Source organism: Puma concolor, chromosome B2 (genome assembly GCF_028749965.1).
Source record: "Puma concolor isolate L17-30 chromosome B2, mPumCon1.1.hap2, whole genome shotgun sequence".
Lineage (NCBI taxonomy): Eukaryota > Metazoa > Chordata > Mammalia > Carnivora > Felidae > Puma > Puma concolor.
The window spans coordinates 95,096,228-95,114,625 of NC_141671.1; the positions used below are offsets into that span (position 1 = coordinate 95,096,228).

The following is an 18,398-nucleotide window of genomic DNA, read 5'->3' on the forward strand; positions in this document are numbered from 1 at the left end:
AAAGTTGTTCAGAGGGGCATGTGGGTGGTTCAGTTGGTTAGTCATCTGACTCTTAATTTTGGCTCAGGTCATGATCTCATGCTTTGTGAGATCAAGCCCCGTGCTGTCAGCACAGAGCCTACTTGGGATTTTCTCTGTTGCTCTTTCTCTTTCTCTCAAGATAAATAAATAAACATTTTAAAAAAATAAAATAAGTAAAAAGTAATTTAGCAGATGGGAAACTAATAATTATAAATAATAAAAATGTACTAATTTTCTCAGAAGAAAGTTTGAAAATATGCTTTTTAAGAGGTCTTTATCATGCTATTGTATTAATAAAATTTCCATTTTATTGATTGTAATGGCATTTTTAATCAATATGAAATGGAGGGCATAAAGCATAGTGATTTTTCTATGATATACTTTACTTTTTAATTAGGCAATTAGTCAGAAAACCTCTTTATGAAATGAAATATTAAAGTATCCACCCCCCCAAAATATCCACCTAGTGGCACATTTATATACCAATAAATGAAATTTCATTTTCAACTTAATTTGTTGAGATATTCCTCTCTCAAAGACATGAATAGACTTTGTCAGACTTCTAAGAAGTGGTAAGCAGGGCACAGTCCAACGTTTAAATAGTTAAAGAATAATAAAAAGAATTATTTCAATTAGTGTTTTATAACTTTCCTGTCTTTGTTCAGATTAGCAGATTTTCCTTCATTATCTATAAGAAATGGCTGTTTTGAAATTCCTTAAGATGTTTATAACTATATATTGATATATATAACTATATACCAATTATTGGCAAACTATCTGGACAAGGAAATCCCCCAGGAGCAGGGGCTGCTGAGAATTCTTTTTGAAACCCCAGTGTTCCTCTAAACCCATCTGGTCCCACATTCTTGTTATCCTTGCCAAGAATATCCTTAATATTCTTGCTGTCCCAAATGTATGTAGCCATCAAATGATAGCCTCTTTTTGGGATGAAGTCTAAACCCTTCAGCATTATGGATTGGCTCATGTGAAGTTATCCCAGATAGCTCTTTTTTTTATTATTATTATCATGCCCCAGTCACAAGCCACCCCAACTTGCACTTAATTGTTATGTTCTGCTTTCTCACTTTCCAGATTTCACATGTGTTTTTATAGCAGAACAATCTTTTTTTTTAATTTTTTTTTAACGTTTATTTATTTTTGAGACACAGAGAGACAGAGCATGAACAGGGGAGGGGCAGAGAGAGAGGGAGACACAGAATCTGAAACAGGCTCCAGCCTCTGAGCTGTCAGCACAGAGCCCGATGCGGGGCTCGAACTCACGGACTGCGAGATCGTGACCTGGCTGAAGTCGGATGCTTAACCGACTGCGCCACCCAGGCGCCCCGAGAACAATCTTAACCAAAACCTCTCTTTTCCTTGCTAACCTCTATTTATTCTGTGGGTCTCACCTTAAATGTTAGGAGTCCTACGAAACCTCTCAGAAACTCCACAGTATGAGCTTGGTGCCTCTCCCGTGAGTTTCTGTATTCTTCTCCCAGAACATCGCTTACCAGACACACTGTATGGTATAGTACATTTCTATCTCCCTGTTAGATTTTATGTACTTCATGTGTAATTGTCTTGTCGTCATCTATCAGAGGACTCGGCATCTAGTAAGCACACATGTACATCTAGAAGTACACATGTCACAAAGAAAACAAAAGGAAAATAAAGGAAAAGGAGGATAGAGAAGGCAAGAGAAAACTGTAGTTTAAAAATTTAGGGGTTTTCTGTTTCAAATAAGGTGTACTATGTTAAGAAGTAAAAAAAAATTTTTTTTGCTTTATTTGCAAAGCATCAAAACAAATTGAATTCTATTTCATCTCTAGCAAGAGGTTGCTCTAAAACAGAGAGGTAATAAAAATTTTGTTCACATCAGAAGTTCCTCATTTCTGTGAGTTAGCCACTGAAATAGGAAATATTATGGTTACTTTCTTTTTTGTAATGATTATTTTCTATGAACTTCAGTTTATAATTTATCTACCCAGATTCCTGTGCCCTTCAAGTTAAAGCTGATTACACAAATTGTCACTAATTTGTTTATTCAATAAATATTTCTTAAGTGCTTATTGTATGTTAGATATGCTACTTTCTGTAGCAAACAGTAATTCATTTAATTCTCAAAACAATCGTATGAGACACATGCTATTATTATCACCATTTTGATATATGAGTAAACCATGACCTATGAGTAAACAACAATTGTAGAATTTATCCCTCCCAGACTGACAGCACAGCCAGTGCTTGTAATCTCCAATACTACTCTAATGCAGTTATCTGCTTTATCAAAATCTTAAATAAGCTTCTGGGATTCACAAGCTTATCTCTCTCCCTCTTTTTCTGTCTCTTTTCCCCTTCCTACTATCCCTAACCCACTCCCTTCTTCTATCTTCATGTATGCCATGTGTGTCAAAGTCTTTGCTAGATATAGCAATATGAAAACATGGTAGTTGTCCTCATGACTATCCATAAGCTCTGTTAGAAAGAGATTCAATTATAAAACAAAGCCACTAAATTAAACCTATTTACTGAGCCCCTACTGTGATCCCTGCATATGTATTTCAGGTGCTGAAACTGACCTATAAAAACAACAACAACAACAAATCTCTGGGCCTTTTAATTATTTTTTATTAATTAGTTAATAAAAATGAATAAACAAACACATAAATACTCAAAACAAATTGATGGTGGCCAGAGAGGAGAGAAGTGGGGGATGAGCAAAGTGGGTGAAGAAGAGTGGGAGGTACAGGCTTCCAGTTATGGAATGAATAAGTCATGAGAATAAAAAGCACAGGGTAAGGAACATAGTCAAGGATACTGTAATAGTGATGAGAAGGTGACAGACGGTAGCTATATCTGTGGTGAACATAGCATAATGCATAAAGCTGTCAAATCACTAAGTTGTACACCTGAAACTAATGTAATATTGTGTGCCAACTATAATCAAAAATTTTTTTTAATTTGGGCCTTGCATCTAGAGTCTACACTCTTTGTTTCACAAGTAAAAGATCTTGCTGTTCTTCTCCAACACTGATCTGATAGCTTCTCCTTAAGATTAACGATGTTGACAGGTGTGAGGGAAGGAGTAGAAAATTCTGGTTAATGTCTCAAATGATGACTCCTCTATATCTCTTCGATATGACCATATAACACAAAAGAAAACTCCCAAAATAAAAATTTACCTGCAGCCCCATTGCTGATTAATATCTGGTCTCTATTCATTTAGAATATATTGTTTGAATAAGTACACTGAATGGACCATTATTAGCCCAGATTATTTTGGGCTTTGGTGTAAAACATATCTATTCTTCTACCATAGTTTAGCCTAACTTTTCTGAAAGTGTCCTGGAGAAAAATTCTATCATGAGAAATTATCCTTGGGTTTTGAGGCATCAGCCTTGGGGGAATTGGACCAAAGCGAATTACCCCCTGAGACAGGAACAGAGAGTCAGGAACCAGTAGAACCAGAAGAGGCCAACTCCCAGTGTGTTCACTGGGCTGCTGCAGTGAACACTTTATTTAGCTAAACGCTGCCTGGAGCTGGAGAGTAGTCAATGTATGCAGTACCTCACCCCTCACCAACCCACACTTCATCTCAGTGCCTATAATCAGGAGACCAGCAAATGGACTTTTAAAATCCCTAAGCGTATTCATTTTGAAAGAAATATGTAGTCCTGCCATTATCCTTCCTTGAAGCCAGGGATAAGCAATACAGAAATGGGGAGAGAGAGCTTTGACACTTCAAAAAAAAAAAAAATTCTTCTGTCTACTTTTCCCATTAAAGAGTACTCTTTTCTTTAAGACACTGATGTCAAGTCTCCCATCGCCATTTGCCCTGCCAATGATAAAGGGAAGGTGGGTGCTCACCCAGAGACACATCCATCAGTGCACACGTCAAAGTGACTGAAAAATATGTACTAAAATGAAAACACCAATAACAGTTGTACTACCTCAAAGAAAAATGGACTAGTCACATCATTTATGGAGTAGATCGGCATTCGAGAGGCTATGCACTTATTTTACCATATAAACAAAAAAATGAAAACAAAGCACAGTACAGAATAATATACACTAAATTTCTAATTGCTTTCCTGTCACCTATTTGTTTATAATGTGCTGAGTACATTGACAGGATAATAACTGAAGAGCATGACAAATGTTTGAAATGCATACGACTGCTTCCGATCCACCACCAGCATAAAATAATCACTTCATGAGTCAGCCAGTGTTTCCAGTTTTAATTGATGAGATAGCTTTGCAGTTATGGGCTTCTCTTATGAGTCTGCCTTTTATTTTTATTAAGAAGAACGATCCACAGGGGCGCCTGGGTGGCGCAGTCGGTTAAGCGTCCGACTTCAGCCAGGTCACGATCTCGCAGTCCGTGAGTTCGAGCCCCGCGTCAGGCTCTGGGCTGATGGCTCAGAGCCTGGAGCCTGTTTCCGATTCTGTGTCTCCCTCTCTCTCTGCCCCTCCCCCGTTCATGCTCTGTCTCTCTCTGTCCCAAAAATAAATAAAAAACGTTGAAAAACAATTTAAAAAAAAAAAAAAAAAGAACGATCCACCAAAAATTTTTGCATTAAGTAGGTATCACTTCCTAAATCAGTTCTTCCATGTGAGTGTTTATTCTGATAAACCTAAACCTCTCTGACATGTTTGCTGTCTCAGAGAATTCTGTTTTGCCTGTAGCATGATGCAGGGGCTGCATGCCTTGTGTCTTGGAAATGTAGCTCGGAAGGAAGAGCCTAAGAGACAAAGCTGGGTAGCATGGTGCTCCTCCTGACCCACCCTCGTACCACTCAATCCTGGGATTGATTTTCCTCTGCCATAGCTGGAAGTCATAGAAAATTCTTTCTCAACTGCCATTCAGACTGCAGCACAGCTGTGGCAGGATCCCCGTGGTTCTCTAAAGATGTGTGCAATCTCAGAGGCAGTTGGTAGAGAGCTCTTCTCCCCTCCAAATTTCCACAGAAACCATTGGTGTAGAGTGTTGAAAAGGCAGATTGTTTTGCCTTTTTAGCTTATAGGAGGATGTTAAGGTCTACTCTTTTTCCTTTGATTATGTTAGAAAGGAAGAGCTGTTATAGAAACATTAAAAATATACTAAACAGGCTTCCCAGCCAATATAACAGATTGGATACATATTTTTAACAAGTAACACCAACGCACTGAAATAAAATCCAGAACTTTAATACATAATAAAATTAAGTTGAATGGAAAATAAGTATAAACTAAAGGAAAAATGAAAAGAGAAAATGAAGCAAATCAGTAACTGCAGGTAGAAAAAATAACTAAAGAAGAAAACACAGAAAAGTTACTGCCCAGTTTCAAAGCAAATTCTTACATGGGTGAAACCTGTAAATGAGGAAGAGAGAAACAATTAAAGCAGTATATCTCAACTGTAAGCTAATCAAAAAGGAATTTTTAAGGGAACTCAAAATCAGGAACAAGGAAGACCTTTTGTAAAAAATCTGAAGCACCTAGTCTTATACATGCAGAGGGAATACAGGTCTCAAACAGCCCTAAATAGGCCTATCTGAAGAGATTAACTCTTTCAATGTGAGATCACTTTTAAGAGGCTGGAAAATAAAAGGAAACTGAAACTTGAAAAGGAGAGAATGGCCATAGTAGTAACCCATACTTGAGTCCATAAATATTCTCCAGTCCCCAAGGCAAACTAGGCAAATGTCAACTTCTAGATGAAGTCTCTCACCTAGAAGACCAAATAGATACTTAGCAGGTAAGAAAAGAGAAAAAAACTAAAGGACTAAAATGAATAAAGGGAGAATGAGAATAATGTGTGGATGGAAATTAGTCTTCTGGTATGCTGTCCAGCCTCTAAAAGACTGTCTATATACACAACACTCCAGATGTGGTCAGTAAAGCCTTGAACTCAAACACAGAGCCTAGGAACAGGTTAACGAGTTTGAGGGTACATGATGCCTGATTTATAAATCCTGATCCCTTCCCTCATCTCACCACAAAAGTCCATACATTTATTTCAGACTCCTGATAGTAAGGAATTTAGTAAATGTTCCTAGGGAAGATGGCAATTGAGTTCCTTCAATTTAACTTTCTATAACTGCCCCTATATGGGTATATATACATATATGCACATACAAACACACGATTTTTATTTTTGTTTAGAAGGGAGTGGGCTTTTTATACAGAATAAGTGTCTTGAGCAAAGGCACAAAGGCAAGAGGACATAGCAGGTTAAGATAATTTCTTACTGAAGTTTACAACAGAGTGACAGTAGTGGATGCTAGGAAATTAGGTAATGGTAAAGAAAGGAATGTATGTACTATGCTAGGGATTTCACATGTTAGCTTAGAGGAAAATAAATTATTAAAGACTTATAAAGTAAAATTCTAGTTGTCTTGGTCTTTTAAAATCATATTTTCTCATGAAAATATAAATATATCACATTTCCCTTAGTATCATTTTATTTTAATAAACTGAATAGTGACTCAGAAAAGAAATCAATACTAAATTAACTTTCCAAAAAGAATACAATTTTTCCCCACACGAATACACACACAAATGTGATATACTTTCCAGGAAGTCACTTATTTTCCCCAAGTAAGTTTTAGAAACAGTTGATGGAGAAATAGGCAATAAAGGGAAGGATTATTCTGGAGACAGACAAGGAGAAAATTGCACCAAGATTTTGGTTGGGAAAAAAAAACCCAGAAACCAACTTTGACTTACATTTTTAAATCACTCATAAATAGATATATTTCTAGCAATGATGAAATTCAAGCAGCATCCATGTCACCTATTATATCAAAAAAAAATGTTATTAAACTTATTATTTTTGTCCCAAATCAACCCTATTTTATAATGCCTGAAATTTTAGTTCAAATTATTAGTTTCACATTAGTAATAACCATAATTAACATTTATTTAGTGCTCATAATTTTCCAGGCATTATTCTCAGCACTTTTCAAGGGCTCATTTGTTTACTACTCACAATACTCTCATGAGGTGAATATAATTATTTCTTCCATTTTACAAATAAAGACACTGAGTCAGAGAGAAGTTAAGAAATTTGTGCAAGGTCATACAGCTAATTAGTAGCAAAGCTAGGCTACCAATAATCAGTTTGGCTCAATACCCATGCTCCTTACTACTATATTTTAAGATTTCTAAATATTCTATACTCATAAATGTATTAATATTTGGCAAATAATTGATTTCCAATTATTCCTCATAGAGTCATATTGTCTTTCCCTCCAGTATACACACCCTCTAGGTGTTATTTCAGAGGTTCCATGCATAACAAATTTTCAGAGTCCATCCATACACAAACTGTCATATTTTTCCTACACAGTAGATATATTTCCTACTATTTAGGATTAGGATTAGGATTAGATATATTTCCTACTATATATTTCCTACTATTTTTCCTACACAGTAGATATAATTTGATTAAGTATAGCATCCTACATAGCAAATAGAAATTTCGTATCATGTTCTATTACCTCTTCCAAGATGATATTGTCAAAAATGTTAGATTAGAGGTTATGGTGATTCCTGTTCTTTGGTGTGTGTGTGAAGGGACTGACATTTCTTCTAAAGAATGCTTTTTGGGTTTTCTCCATATTTTTAGTGTCTTGAAATTTCACTATGTCATTGTGTTTGCGTCTGCACGTGCACACGTATATGCGTGTTATCCTCACAGTCTTTTTCAGTTTCATTAGACCAATTTAAGAATTCTGTTCCCACTCTTTAGGCTTTTTCCCTCTGTACTATGAAACATATTCTGCATTCTGGAAACATTCTTCAGTTTAATCATGCCAATACGTAATTCATTCCTCCTCGTTCCTGTTTAGTTTTTGGCTCGTATTCTGAGCTCTTTCATATGCTTGTTTATTTATAAGCAAATCTACATTTACATTATCTGTGTTGCTTTATTTTTTGTCATGATAATACAGTCTCATGTGTATTATGGTACACACAGACAATATTTATTCTGAATTTTTTCTGTGCTTCATCAACTATGGTTCCCTCTTCTTTCAGTTTAGTAGTGTTCAGCTTTCCATGCTTCTGCAGTACTATATTTCTGTAAGTATTTATTGATTCTATGCTGTGTGTTCACCTTTGTATTTATCATTTGTTGGATGGTTACTGTACCTGCTGGGTCTGAGGGTAGCAATGCTTCAAGACATTTACAGTTATCGTGGGTTCTGCCCTATGTTTGTAGCTAAATTTTCAAAGTCATATTCACTCCTGGAGGCAGAAAACAGTTGCCTCTGTGTGGCCCAAGGTATGATGCGGGGAGAAACACTGGGCCAGTTGATTGTCCTAAGGTACTCCCATCCCACCATCCTGTTGGTGGTGTTGGGAGGAATTAGGTGTCCTGGAGGTACCCACTCTCAATGCTGAGGACTGAGCAATAAGTTAGCAAAGCATCATTCCACATTTTGGTCTGTGGCTTCCTTCTATTATCCAATCTACCTGTTTTCCATCTTTCAGGAATGTCTTAGATCCTAGATATTAGAACAAAAAATCCCTAATATTGAACCTAAGATATCCTAATTTTCTATTCTCTTAGAAATACTTAAAGATTGTTAATATAACATTATAACTTAGTGTTATCCCCAAAATATCTATGAAACAGTTTGTGACTTGGTATCATTTTATGCAAAAGAAATGAAGCAGAAAACATGTTTTGATAGTTTTCATGGATTCAACTCTATACTTGAAAAATGTAAACCTATAATTATACATGAGGCTTTTTTCCTATTTCTCATAGTAAATTGCAGCAAATCTTGAGAGGATGCTAGTTCTTGTAACTGCTCTATGTCCAATAGTGACAATGTTGCTCAAAGATGAGTAATGTTTAAGGACTGATTACTCTTCAAAAGCCATGTGCCATGTTACTAGCTTCTTTTTTACCTAACTGAGGAAACCATGAGGGCCATCATGACACAAATATGTCCTAGACAACAATAAAGTTAAATATTAATTAAATATTAGAGTCATGTGGAAAGTCTACTGGAGAAGTTATCCAAATCCATTGGCAAAGTTGTTGCAAGAAATATACTGAACATTTATTTTTTGGACCCTTTGATCAAGAATAGTTCTGACAGAGTTGGGTGCCTGGATGGCTCAGTCAGTTAAGCGTCTGACTCTTGATTTTGGCTCAGGTCATGATCTCACAGTTCGTGAGTTCAAGCCCCACATTAGGCTCTGTGCTGGCAGCATGGAGCCTCCTTGGGATTCCCTCTCTTTCTTCCTCTCTCTCTGCCCCTTCCCCACTCCTGCTGTCTCTGTCTCTCTGAAAATAAACTTAATAAACTTAATTAAAAAAGAAAAAAAAGGAATAGTTCTGAAGAGTAGTAATTCATTATGAAAGAAAACACACATACCACAAATTACCATATCAAAACTATCGTTAGAATGATTATATAATTATTGTACTAGACAACAATGTCATATATAAATATACACATATGAACTTATAAAAGAAAAGAGAAAAACAAAATAAATCAATAAAAATACTTTAACCAGAAAGAAGACTGGTACCACACTATTAATCAAGGAGAGCTCCTGAGAAGAGTAAAACAGTTTCCAACTTACAAAGACCAAGATGACTGTGAGATGCTTGCTGGGTTCTCAAAGTCCAAAATGATCATCTTAAGTGTGAAGAAATAGCTCATAGTTCAGTGGAAAAAAAAAAAAAATAGAGAGAGCAGAGGGGCAGAGGGATAGAGAGAGAATCTTAAGCAGGCTCCACATTCAACGTGGAGCTGGACATGGTGCTCAATCCCATGACCCTGGGATCATGACCTGAGCCAAAACCAAGGGTGGGATGCTCGACCAACTGTGCCATCCATGCACCCCAGAAATAGCTCAATTATCACAATTATCAAATGGAGTATTTGGGGCGTATCCACACCAGGACTGTAATTAGTGTCTGGCAGGCAGGTGCAGTGGATTTTCCTATGTATCTTCAACATCGCACTGTCTATGCTGCATGCCGTCTGGAGCATGGATGACAGATCCTGCTATCCTCCTCCACTTTTGATTTTGGTTTTTTTTTTTTGGTTTTTTTTTTTAATTTTTTTTTCAACGTTTATTTATTTTTGGGACAGAGAGAGACAGAGCATGAACAGGGGAGGGGCAGGGAGAGAGGGAGACACAGAATCGGAAACAGGCTCCAGGCTCTGAGCCATCAGCCCAGAGCCTGACGCAGGGCTCGAACTCACGGACCACGAGATCGTGACCTGGCTGAAGTCGGACGCTTAACCGACTGTGCCACCCAGGCGCCCCATTGATTTTGAATATTATTATGCAGCATTAGAAACTAACCACATCTATAACTACATATACCATTTATAGAAAGAAAGAGAGGGAGGGAAAGAGAAAGTTTTTGCTTTTTGTGGTTGGTGTGTACTTAGTAATACACAGAATACTATTTAAACAAATGAAATGATTCCAAGTTATCAATCACACTGATTTTTATAAACACTATATACAGTTTTAATATTCATCCTTTATCAGGAAACTATATGAAAGGGAAAAAATTATCAAATAAAATAATTATATTTCAGGCTTTTATAAAAATTCAAGGACCTGTATATATGTCAATATTCTATTCGTGACATTGTAGTATAGTCTGGCAAAATGTCACCACTGGGGGAAACTGGACAAAGCATACAAGGGTAGTTTCCCTATATAGTTTCCTAAACCATATATGAATCTGAAGCTGTCCCAAGTAAACACCTGAAATCTGATTAATTAAAAAACATAATTAAAAAATAACTGAAGGGATAATATGGAATAAAATGAACTCTGCTACTCAGAGTTGCTCTCATTCATTGTTTTGTACCCTGTGCCTTTATCATACTTCAAGCTCTTTTAGTACATTTTCCCCTTCATATCCACCTACCAAAAATAAAATAAAATGCATTTTAAAACATTTTATGGCAGAAATTACTCAGGAAAATCCATTAATCAACTCACCTAACCCCCAAAGATATTAAGAAATATTAGCTACCTAAGGACAGAATTTTCTCAAAAATTCCACTCTCTATGTTTCATATTGCATACATGATTACAGTAATAAATCATTTTTTATTGATCAACAATCAACAAATTAATTTTTGACAATCAAAAATGGCCAAGTAAGTTATAATTGTGGAATTTTGGTACTTCTGACATTAAATTGCAGAATGAAATTAAAGACCATATTATTCTTAATTTGATTCAAATTGAATGAGTAAAGAAAAATTCAAAATTGTAGTGTTAATTGACTTGGGTTCTATATTTTTATTTTAAAAAATTCTATTTACCAGTAGATCCATATTTCATTTCATTGTACAAATTAGTATCATGAATAGATATGTTTCCCAAACTGAGTGTAAACAGTTGAATTATCTTGTGATTCATATTTCTTTGCATTTATTATTTCAGGTGCAACATCATAGCAGAAAATCAAGTTAGTGTCAACTCACCAAAAAAAATGCATATTTTTGAGAGTTTTATTATTATATTTTAGAGTAAAATATGAATAATATATATGTTCTCTTAGGTGTAAGCTCTTTTTGCTCATTTGATTAACAAAATTAACTGGATATAGCCCATTCGATGCTCCATTTCCTTTGTAAAAGTTCAAACACAAAATCACAAGATATATCATTACAAAGGCTACTAGCAGAATTAAATGTGACATACAAAACATTACATCATTTTCCTTTTACCCTTTTAAAGAGAACATGTTGGTTTGAGCTAATTTTAGATTTCAGATGAAATGCAGTCACACTATTTCACCCTCACCTAAGGGAAGTAAAAAATTAAACATTATGCATTAGGCTGTAAACTTAAGATTACAGAATGATCTCTTTTCTTTAATTCACTGGCAATATAATAGTTACATCACTTCAGAAGAGATTAGAATTTTGAGACAAGATCCACAGAGAATTTTAATCTCCCTGATTGGTTCTGATAGTTTTGCCAGATGACTATCAATTCCTTAGACAATATAGGAGAGTTACATTCACTACATATCTTTAGTCTTGAAAAGCAAAGGACAACTTGAATATATCATTTGGTAGCCTAACCAAGCTTTTCATATTTAAGTTAAAAATGTGGGCATGTGTGGCTGACTCAGTAGAGCATGTGACTCTTGATCTCAAAGTCATGAGTTCAAGCCCCATATTGGGCATGGAGCCTGCTTAATTTTTTTTTTTTTAATTTTTAAAAAAATGTGATATATTTCTAACTTTTATTTATTAAAGAAGAGTGTGTATATCAAATATGTTTCAAATACTGTTCTAAACAAATGGTGAAAATAATAGTGAAAAAAGCCAAATCTGAAGTTTCAAAGATTTCTATTCTATTGGGGAACTATTAGGAAATTATAGTTGAATATGGAAAACATGACAGAGAATTCATTTGGAGATATAGCCTTACAATGAAGGGAGACAGTATCCAGCTCAGTGCTAAGAGCTAAGAAAAGCCCCCTAAAGAAAGTAATAGCCAAGCAAGGGGCACCTGGATGGCTCAGTCTGTTGGGCGTCTCTTCGGCCCAGGTCATGATCTCATGGTTCTTGAATTCGAGCCCCGTGTTGGGTTCTGTGCTGACAGCTCAGAGCCTGGAGCCTGCTTTGAATTCTGTGTCTCCCTCTTTCTCTTCCCCTTCCCTACTCACACACTGTCTCTCTCTGTCCCTTAAAAAATAAATAAATAAATAAACATTGAAAAAAAATGAAAAAAAAAAAAAGAAAGAAAGTAATAGCCAAGCAGAAAGTAGAAATGTTGTGATTTCTGTTAGTGGTTTGTATTTTAGCTTGAGGACTAATAGTATCCATTGACTACATTTTAAGCAAGGCAGTGTTACAAATAAGATTTATATTCTTTAAAAAATCTCTCAAGTTGAAGTATAGACAATGAATCAGAGACAGGGCAGTTTACAAGATATAAAAGAATCTGTAGAGTGTTTATGAAGCTATCAGCCAGTGACTGAGTCTTATATATTATATAGCATTGGTGGGTCAGACGTACCACAGTCTGGATTTGGATCCAAGGAATGAAGAGACTCTGCTTACTAGAAAGACTCATAATAGCTAAGAACCAACCTACGTAATAAAAGAGTGGTATTTTGACTTACAATTTTTCTTCATTCTTTGTAATAGAACATCCTCAGAAACTACACAGAATTCTGAGAGAAAAGAACAAAGCTTATTTGTATCCTCTTGGTTTAATACTATATTAATGCAATCAAATGCTCACCAGAATTCTGGAATTTTAACAAGACATACTTGCTATGGTTTAAGTTTGAGAGGGTCCCTATGACACTTCTAAATCATTCTCTTCACTCAGTTTCATACATGATAATTTCTTTCTAATCATGTTAATTTTAACTGCCTTTAAAATAGAAGGCTCAACAAATTTCATTGGACTTTCTTTTTAACATCTTTAGCTCATTTTCTTCTGTTTGGAGAAGAACTAAATTTCTGTGGGTGTGTTAGACGTTTATTTTAAATCTTCTCTCACAATTTTAATGTTGTGAACCTTGCTTTAGGTTAATAAACCCTTTAATTTAGGTGTTTATATTAATCAGATCTGTTAAGGGTTAAAAAAATCCAATTTGAATTACCTTAAAGGAAAGGAGAATGTATCAACTCAGAAAACCAGCTGAAAGATGTTACCAAGTAACGTGAACAATAGGAACAATTATTTCAAATGCCAACAGGACTCAGTCTCTACATAGTCCACTCACTTTGCTCTGAATATTTGCTGGAACTTTTCAGACTAGCTTCTTCTGTAGGAGTGGAAACATGAGTGCTATGCTATTATCCTATACATCAAGTTCCACAACTTTGGCCACCAACCTAGGCCAATCTCTTACCCAGATTCCTAAAGAAGTACAGAGATTGCCCCAGCTTCAGTCAATGGCTCACCCATTGACCAGAGAAATATACCAGTGTCGTTGGGTTGTTGGGTCCTATGATGGTAAGTCATTATAGAATCATAGAATTGGAGGAGAAGGAAGAAGAGTTCTTTCAAGGGAAATCTTAAGAAATGGTATTGATTACATTGGTCAGCCCAAGATCATACTAAGATAAATAATTTAAAAGCTTAGAATTTTATTTAAAAGTCAATGGAGACCCAGTAAAAACTCTTAATTAGGAAGATGAAAATCAGATATTTATTTTGAAAAAAACACTCTGGCTACAATGTAGACAGTGATCTAGAAGGGTTGGCGCAGCATGAAATGCAGAAAGTGATTAGAGAAATCCAGGCAGGGAATGGTTTGTAGTTTTATGGTAGCATCTGAGCTAGAGAGAAGGGAAGGAATTTAAGGGAAAATAGGAATGTAGAATCTATGGGATTTGGTGACTGAAATTTGAGTTATACAGCACCTAGAGGAGAAAAAAGATTTCAAGTACCTGGTATGAAACTTCTGGTTTTGGAGTTAAGTGTTCTATAGAATACACAAGTAGAAATATCAGAAAGATGGTAGAATAGGAAGTCCGTTCTCTCCTTCTGCCCATGGTGATACCAATTCAACAATGGTACATGTGCCAATTTCTTTCCTGAGAAATCCAGAACAATTAAGAGGCTCCTACACCCCAGGAGAGCATGAAATCAGCCACATCAAGGTTGGCAGAAAAATGTGTGCTGCTGATGCTCCATAGGCACGCCCATAAGATCAGTGCAGCACAACTGGGAGAAAACTCCCAGTTCCCAGCTTCACCCCTGGTGAAGGAAAGAGAAGACTGAAATACACCCCCAATGTTAAGCCTTTTCATGAGGCCATCCGAGGGCAGGTTATCTGTCTTGCTTGAATCTGATTGGACAGGAAACAGCACCAGGCTGAGGGTCAATAAGAACAAGGGCGAAGTATAGACTAGTACCCACTCACTCACCATGGTCCCTTCCCTGGTTCAGTGTGGAATGAACAGAAGAAAAATCGCAGCTCCCAGTTTCTAGTTTCTCCCCAAAGAGGAAAAGAGAGTGTGCATCCAATGATCTGGGTGTCCAGGGAGGAGGTTGTCCAGGCTGTGCTTTCTGTCTCATCTGATATGGAGTGCTGGCACAAGGTGGCAAGCTCTAGATGTCTGGTGCCTCTGAAAATAAAAGAGAGCTGGCAGCTTTCTGCTGCTCCAGAGACCCACAGTACAGCAGACAGAAGCCAGTACCACTTGGTATCCTCTCCCTTGGGGAGTTGGGGGGAGAAAAGAGCAAAGCATCCTTCCAATATTCTGGCTTTTCAGGGGGGCTTCCCAAGTGACTGGCATCTGTCTTGCCTGACTCAGAGCACTAAAGGGACCCATCGTCCTCTAAAAGTCTGTCGAGGGCAGAGGACAAAAGAGAACTGGGCCATTTGTGGCAGCTTCAGAGAACCAGAACTGCAGACAGCCACCAAAGTGGCTTAAAAAAAGAAGGAAAACATGTCATATGCTACCATATGGATTGACCTTGAGGACATCACGCAAAGTGAAATAAACCAGTTACAGAAGGACAAATACTGTGCAATTCCACTTGTAGGAGATATATAAAGTAACCAAACTCACAGAAGCAAAAAGTAGAATGGCAATTGTCAGAGTCTGTGGGGAGGGAGAAATGGGGTATTGCTGTTTATGGGTATAGAGTTTCAGTCATGCAAGATGAAAAGAGTTCTAGAGATTTGCTGTACGACAGTGTACATATAGTTAACAATAATGTACTATACACCTAAAATTTGTCAGGAGGATAGATCTTGTTATGTTTTTTTATCACAATAAAAATGTTTTAAAAATACTGCTAAATTTACCCCTGAGTTTCATGCTAAGAAAGAAAGAAAAAGAGAGAGAGAGACAGAGAGACAGAGGGTGGGAGAGAGAGAGGAGAGAAGAGAGGGAAGTAAGGGGAGGGAGTAAGGGAAGGAAGGAGAAAGGGAGAGAGGGAGGAAGGATCCCATTAACAGGAGGAGCTGCTGCTGGTGCTGGGCCGAGGGACATGGCACAGGGACTGAGTGAGCGACAGACATATCACCAGCCCATGCCACAGCCACTTGGAACCTGCAGGGACCCTCTGCCTGAGTATAGAATGAGCCAAGGATACTCAAACCCAGCAGCTATTGCACATGCAGTGGACGATATTCAAGGAGATGACAGATGATGTCTCAGCACAACAAATTTGTCCTAGACCATAAACACAAAGAACAGGATGTCCTGTTTGTGGGGGACTCCAAGGTGGAGCAATAGGAGATATGGTGAGAGCTTTTTGCCCCAATTAATGCACTGAATTTTGGAACTGAGGGAGATACAAAGTATGTTTTGTGGAGACTAAAGAATGGAGAACTGGAGTTTATTATTATTATTTAAGTTCATTTATTTTGAGAGAGAGAGAGAGAGACAGTGTGCATGTACTGTAGTGGCAGAGAAAGAGAAAGAGAGAGAGAAAGGGAGAGGAAGAGAGAGAATCCCAACCAGGCTCCACACCATCAGCATAGAGCCCAATGGGGGGCTTAATCTCACAAACCATGAGATCGTGACCTGAGCCAAAATCAAGAGTCAGTCACTTAACCGACTGAGCCACCCAGGCAGCCTGAGAACTGGAGATTATTAAACCTAAGGTCATAGTCATTTGGGTAGGAACAAACAACCGTGAAAATATAGCGGGAGAAGTAGGAGGTGGAATCAAGGCCATTGTAGAACTTTACTAACACAAGGCAGCCACAGGCTAAAATCATTGTAATTGTGTTTGTTACCTTGAGGTGAGAAGACCAGCCCTTTGAGGTAAAAGAACGCCAAGGTGAACTAATTCCTCACGGTTACCCTGCCAAAGCTGCCAATGTGCAGCTCCTGAATATAGATGGGGGCTTTTTGCACTTGGACGGTGCCATCTCCTGCCAAGACATATTTGATTTTCTGCATCTCACAAGAGGGGATTACTCAAAGATCTGCAAACCCCTGCACAAACTGATCATGCAGTTGTTGGAGGAAACACCTGAGGAGAAACAAACCACCGCTGCCTAATTGGCTCCCATCAGTGTTAATCACAACCTGGCTTCCTCAGATCACTTATGTCACTAGAACTTCAGAATCTTTCTCTTTCTTAAGGCACTTGGCATTGTAGAATGTTCCTGAATGTTCATATCTACTGTTTGAAGGGGAGGAGGTATTTGAACTGGTCCTGTACAAAGAAGTTGTGTCTGGCACAGGAGAAAAATTAGCCAAGGAAGATTATTGTTTAAATGTGTTTGAAACCAGAAGGGGGTTTTCAGTTGCATGTGTGACACATTCATTGAATTGTCACTGTTTTTCCTAGGATAACATCAAACCTAAGTACTAAACAAAATGAAGATTTTTTTTTTTCTGGGCCTTCCTTTCCTTCTGTGGATTATGTCATATATAGTAATGATCAGGATTATACCTACTTGGCTTTAGAACAGATGGGTTTTCCAGTTTTTAAGGTTAGCCTTTTGTTTTTATTTTGCTTTACTCATATATATTCTCAACAATTTCTTAACTTATAGCACCAGATTGAACATACTTATCATTCAAATATGGGAGTGCTATAGTTACAAGTGAATTTATTTTTCCCATGTTAAGTTGTGGAAGATAGGTTTTGCCCAATTTGGGGGGCTCTATGGAAGGTATTATTTTTATGCTGTTGAATATCATGTCTATAACAGACCCAGGCAGGCTTTTCTTCCTTTTCCCTCATACCGTTTTTTTTTTTTTTTGTCCTTGACATTACAAGCTTTTAACACATTTTTGACCCAGGACTTCTGTTGCAGGAAATCTAAGTCGCCAGCCAGTTATTTGCATGATAATCACTGATAGGTAACTCATTCTTGTGTGGTGTTGTGTGCATAGAGTCTGTGAAATGCTATCCATATTCAGAGTTCTGTTTTGTTTTGTTTTGTTTTGTTTTTAACTTAAAACTGTATTATAGTTTCCTTTTTTGAAAAAGAAAAAAAAAACCACAGAACTCTATTTCCCATTCCATAAACCCTGACATTATTTCAAGTTTTATAGTATCTTAAGGTGTATATTTTATTTTTTTATTAGCTTAGTTTTTAAATTATATGAGTCCTAAAAAATTTGGCCTTTTCTCGTGGGGAGACAAATGGAGCTGCTCTTCAGAATAGACATTCTAACTTGATCCCACCATTTTAGTGAAAAAAAAAAAAAAAAAAAAAAAAAACTAGGCTTGTTTAACTTTCAGAGTTTCTCCTTAATGTATTTTCATCTGAGAATTTCTTTCAAGAGAGAGCGCTTTATAATCTTAATGGTTTGCTTCAGCTACAAGAGCTGCCATTTACAAAATAATAGGACAATACATGGCTTCTTGTTCAGTGTACCTATGGAGGACATACAAACTGGATCTCCAAACAAATATTTTAAACTGGACCAGGTGGGCACTGAAGTAACCTGTTA

The 18,398-nt window shown here is 36.9% G+C and overlaps 1 long non-coding RNA gene and 1 pseudogene across 8 annotated transcripts in view; one reads left to right on the forward strand and one right to left on the reverse strand.

Annotated features, from left to right (window-relative positions):
- Positions 1-18,398, reverse strand: part of LOC147581115 (uncharacterized) — a 1,011,143-nt gene that overhangs the window by 288,349 nt on the left and 704,396 nt on the right. The window lies entirely within an intron of this gene.
- On the forward strand, positions 15,921-16,991 carry LOC112862471 (platelet-activating factor acetylhydrolase IB subunit alpha2-like; annotated as a pseudogene).